Below are 6,071 nucleotides of genomic sequence, written 5' to 3' on the forward strand. Positions count from 1 at the left end.
AGGTTTGCAAGGATTCTTCAATATCCACAAATCAACCAATGTAATACACCACATTAACAAATTGAAAAATAAGAACAATATGATTATCTCAATAGATGCAGAGAAGGCCTTTGACAAAATTCAACATCCATTTGTGAAAAAACCCTCCAGAAAGCAGGAATAGAAGGAACATACCTCAACATAATAAAAGCTATATGGGACAAACCCTCAGCAAACAGTATCCTCAATGGTCAAAAATTGAAAGCATTTCCCTTAAAGTCAGGAACAAGACAAGGTTGCCCACTCTCACCGCTACTATTCAGCATAGTTTTTGAAGTTTTGGCCACAGCAATCAGAGCAGAAAAAGAAATAAAAGGAATCCAGATTGGAAAAGAAGAAGTAAAACTCTCACTGTTTGTAGATGACATGATCCTCTACATAGAAAACCCTTAAGACTCCACCAGAAAATTACTAGAGCTAATCAATGAATAGAGTAAAGTTTCAGGATTAAAAATCAACACACAGAAATTCCTTACATTCCTATACACTAACAATGAGAAAACAGAAAGAGAAATTAAGGAAACAATTCCATTCACCATTGCAAAGAAAAGAATAAAATACTTAGGAATATATCTACCTAAAGAAAAAAAAAAAAAAGACCTATACATAGAAAACTATAAAACACTGATGAAAGAAATCAAAGAGAACACAAATATATGGAGAAATATACTGTGTTCATTGACCAGAAGAATCAATAGACTGAAAATGAGTATACTAACCAAAGCAATCTATAGATTCAAGCAATCCCTATCAGGCTACCAATGGTATTTTTCAGAGAACTAGAACAAATAATTATCAAGCTACCAATGGTATTTTTCAGAGAACTAGAACAAATAATTTCACAATTTGTATGGAAATACAAAAAACCTCAAATAGCCAAAGTAATCTTGAGAAAGAAGAATGGAACTGGAGGAATCAACCTGCCTGACTTCAGGCTCTACTACAAAGCCACAGTCATCAAGACAGTATGGTACTGACACAAAGACAGAAATATAGATCAATGGAACAGAATAGAAAGCACAGAGATAAGTCCACACACCTATGGACACCTTATCTTCAACAAAGGAGGCAAGAATATACAATGGAAAAAAAGACAACCTCTTTAACAAATGGTGCTGGGAAAACTGGTCAACCACTTGTAGAAGAATGAATCAAGAACACTTTCTGACACCATACATAAAAATAAACTCAAAATGGATTAAAAATCTAAATGTAAGACCAGAAACTATAAAACTCCTAGAGGAAAACATATGCAAAACACTCTCTGACATAAATCACAGCAGGATTCTCTATGACCCACCTTCCAGAATATTGGAAATAGAAGCAAAAATAAACAAATGGGACCTAATGAAACTTAAAAGCTTTTGCACATATTCTACCCAAAGCAATCTATAGATTCAATGCAATCCCTATCAAGCTACCAACGGTATTTTTCACAGAACTAGACCAAAGAATTTCACAATTTGTATGGAAATACAAAAAACCTCGAATAGCCAAAGTAATCTTGAGAAAGAAGAATGGAACTGGAGGAATCAACCTGCCTGACTTCAGACTCTACTACAAAGCCACAGTCATCAAGACAGTGTGGTACTGGCACAAAGACAGAAATATAGACCAATGGAACAGAATAGAAAGCCCAGAGATAAATCCACGAACCTATGGACACCTTATCTTTGACAAAGGAGGCAAGGATATACAATGGAAAAAAGACAACCTCTTTAACAAGTGGTGCTGGGAAAACTGGTCAACCACTTGCAAAAGAATGAAACTAGAACACTTTCTAACACCATACACAAAAATAAACTCAAAATGGATTAAAGATCTAAATGTAAGACCAGAAACTATAAAACTCCTAGAGGAGAACATAGGCAAAACACTCTCCGACATAAATCACAGCAAGATCCTCTATGACCCACCTCCCAGAATATTGGAAATAAAAGCAAAAATAAACAAATGGGATCTAATGAAACTTAAAAGCTTTTGCACTACAAAAGAAACTATAAGTAAGGTGAAAAGACAGCCGTCAGATTGGGAGAAAATAATAGCAAATGAAGAAACAGACAAAGGATTAATCTCAAAAATATACAAGCAACTCCTGCAGCTCAATTCCAGAAAAATAAATGACCCAATCAAAAAGTGGGCCAAAGAACTAAACAGACATTTCTCCAAAGAAGACATACAGATGGCTAACAAACACATGAAAAGGTGCTCAACATCACTCATTATTAGAGAAATGCAAATCAAAACCACAATGAGGTACCATTACACACCAGTCAGGATGGCTGCTATCCAAAAGTCTACAAGCAATAAATGCTGGAGAGGCTGTGGAGAAAAGGGAACCCTCTTACACTGTTGGTGGGAATGCAAACTAGTACAGCCACTATGGAAAACAGTGTGGAGATTCCTTAAAAAACTGGAAATAGAACTGCCATATGACCCAGCAATCCCACTTCTGGGCATACACACTGAGGAAACCAGATCTGAAAGAGACACATGCACCCCAATGTTCATCGCAGCACTGTTTATAATAGCCAGGACATGGAAGCAACCTAGATGCCCATCAACAGATGAATGGATAAGGAAGCTGTGGTACATATACACCATGGAATTTTACTCAGCCGTCAAAAGGAATTCATTTGAACCAGTCCTAATGAGATGGATGAAACTGGAGCCCCTTATACAGAGTGAAGTAAGCCAGAAAGATAAAGAACATTACAGCATACTAACACATATATATGGAATTTAGAAAGATGGTAACGATAACCCTATATGCAAAACAGAAAAAGAGACACAGAAATACAGAACAGACTTTTGAACTCTGTGGGAGAAGGTGAGGGTGGGATGTTTCAAAAGAACAGCATGTATACTATCTATGGTGAAACAGATCACCAGCCCAGGTGGGATGCATGAGACAAGTGCTCCGGCCTGGTGCACTGGGAAGACCCAGAGGAATCGGGTGGAGAGGGAGGTGGGAGGGGGGATCGGGATGGGGAATAAGTGTAAATCTAGGGCTGATTCATATCAATGTATGACAAAACCCAAAAAAAAAAAAAAAAAAAAAAGCTTTTGCACAACGAAGGAAACTATAAGGAAGGTGAAAAGACAGTCTTCAGAATTGGAGAAAATAATAGCAAACGAAGCAACTGACAAAGAATTAATCTCAAAAATATACAAGCAACTCCTGCAGCTCACTTCCAAAAAGATAAACTACCCAATCAAAAACGGATCAAAGAACTAAACAGACATTTCTCCAAAGAAGACATACAGATGGCTAACAAACACATGAAAAGATGCTCAACATCACTTATTATCAGAGAAATGCAAAACAAAACCACAATGAGGTACCATTACACACCAGTCAGGATGGCTGCTATCCAAAAGTGTACAAGCAATAAATGCTGGATAGGGCGTGGAGAAAAGGGAACCCTCTTACACTGTTGGTGGGAATGCAAACTAGTACAGCCACTATGGAGAAGAGTGTGGAGATTCCTTTAAAAACTGGAAATAGAACTGCCATATGACCCAGCAATCCCACTGTTGGGCATACACACTGAGGAAACCAGATCTAAAGAGACTCATGCACCCCTATGTTCGTCACAGCACTCTTTATAATAGCCAGGACGTGGAAGCAACCTAGATCTCCATCAGCAGATGAATGGATAAGAAATCTCTGGCACATATACACAATGGAATATTACTCAGACATTAAAAAGAATACATTTGAATCAGTTCTAATGAGGTTGATGAAACTGGAGCCTATTATACAGAGTGAAGTAAGCCAGAAAGAAAAACACCAATACAGTATACTAACACATATATATGGAGTTTAGAAAGATGGTAACGATAACCCTGTGTGCGAGAGAGCAAAAGAGACACAGATGTATAGAACAGTCTTTTGGACTCTGTGGGAGAGGGCGAGGGTGGGATGATTTGAAAGAATTGCATTGAAACATGTATATTATCATATGTGAAACAAATCGCCAGTCCAGGTTGGGTTCACGATACAGGGTGCTTGGGGCTGGTGCACTGGGATGACCCAGAGTGATGGGATGGGGAGGGAGGTGGGAGGGGAGTTTAGGATGGGGAACACATGTACACCCGTGGTGGATTTATGTCAATGTATGGCAAAACCACTACAATATTGTAAAGTAATTAGCCTCCAATTAAAATAAATAAACATATTAAACATAAGTAAATAAAAAAAGTGATGTCACTGCTTTTTAATATGCTGTATAGGTTTGTCATAGCTTTTCTTTCAAGGTGCAAGAGTCCTTCAGTTTCATAGCTGCAGTCACCATCCACAGTCATTTTGGAGCCCAAGGGAAAAAAAAAATCTGTCGCTCTTTTCAGTTTTTCCTTTCAATTTGCCATGAAGTGATGCGACTGGATGCCATGATCTTACTTTTTTGAATACTGAGTTTTTAAGCCAACTTTTTACTTTCTTCTTTCACCCTCATCAAGAAGCTCTTTAGTTCCTCTTTGCTTTCTACCATTAGAGTGGTCTCATCTGCGTATCTGAGGTTTTTTATATTTCTCCTGGCAATCCTGATTCCAGCTTGAGCTTCATTCAGGTGAGCATTTCAGATGATGTACTCTGCATATAAGTGAAATAAGCAGGGTGACAATATACAGCCTTGACATACTCCTTTTCCAATTTTGAACATTGTCCAATTGAGAACAATTCTAACTGTTGCTTCTTGACCTGCGTATAGGTTTCTCAACAGACAGGTAAAGTAGTCTGGTATTCCCATCTCTTTAAGAATTTTCTATAGTTTGTTGTGATCCACACAGTCAAAGGCTTTCACATAGTTAATGAAACAGATATAGATGTTTGTCTGGAATTCCTTTGCTTTCTCTATAAGCCAATGAACGTTGGCGATTTGATCTCTTGTTCCTCTGCCTTTTTTAAATCCAACTTGTACATCTCAAAGTTCTTAGTTCACAAACTGCTGAAGCCTAGCTTGAAGGATTTTGAGCATTACCTTTGAGCATTACCTTCCATCATGTGAAATGAGCACAACTGTACAGTAGTTGGAACATTCTTTGTCATTGTCCTTTGGGATTAGAATGAAAACTGACCTTTTCCAGTTCTGTGGCCACCACTGAGTTTTCCAAGTTTCTTGTTATACTGAGTCCAGCACTTCAGCAGCATCATATTTCGGGGGTTTAAATAGCTCAGCCTGAATTCCATCGCCTCCACTAGCTTTGTTCACAGTAATGTTTCTTTTTTAAACCAATTAATTTTTTTAATTGGAGGATAATAAGCAATATTTTGATGGTTTTTCCCATAAATTGACCACAGGTATAAATGTGTCCTCCCCCATCCTGAACTCCCACCCACCTCTCTCTCCACCCTATCCCTGTCCCAGAGCACTGGCTTTGGTCACCCTGCTTCATGCATCAAACTTGCATTAGTCATCTGTTTTACATATGGTAATGTACATGTTTCAATGCTATTCTCTCAACTCATCCACCCTCATCTTCTCCCACTGAGTCCAAAAGTCTGTTCTTTACATCTGTGTCTCCTTTGCTGCCCTGCAGTAGGATCGTTGGTACCATCTTTCTAAATTATATATATATATGTTAATATACAGTATTTGTCTTTCTCTTTCTGACTTACTTCACTTTGTATCTTAGGCTCCAGTTTCACCCACCTTATTAGAAGTGACTCAAATGCATTCCCTTTAGTGGCTGACTATATTCCATTCTGTATATGTCCCACAACTTCCTTATCTATTCATCTGTCAATGGACATCTAGGTTGCTTCCATGTCCTACTTATTGTAAATAGTGCTGCAATGAACATTAGGCTACATGTGTCCCTTTCATTCTGTTTTCCTCTGGGTGTACGCCCATCAGTGCAATTTCTGGGTTGTATGGCAGTCCTATTTCCAGTTTTTTAAGGAATCTCCATACTGTTCTCCACACTGGCTGTACTAGTTTGCCTTCCTACCAACAGCATAAAAGTGTTCCCTTTTCTCCACACCTTCTCCAGCATTTATTATTTGTAGACTTTTCGATGATGGCCATTCT

This window comes from Cervus elaphus, chromosome 28 (genome assembly GCF_910594005.1).
Source record: "Cervus elaphus chromosome 28, mCerEla1.1, whole genome shotgun sequence".
NCBI lineage: Eukaryota > Metazoa > Chordata > Mammalia > Artiodactyla > Cervidae > Cervus > Cervus elaphus.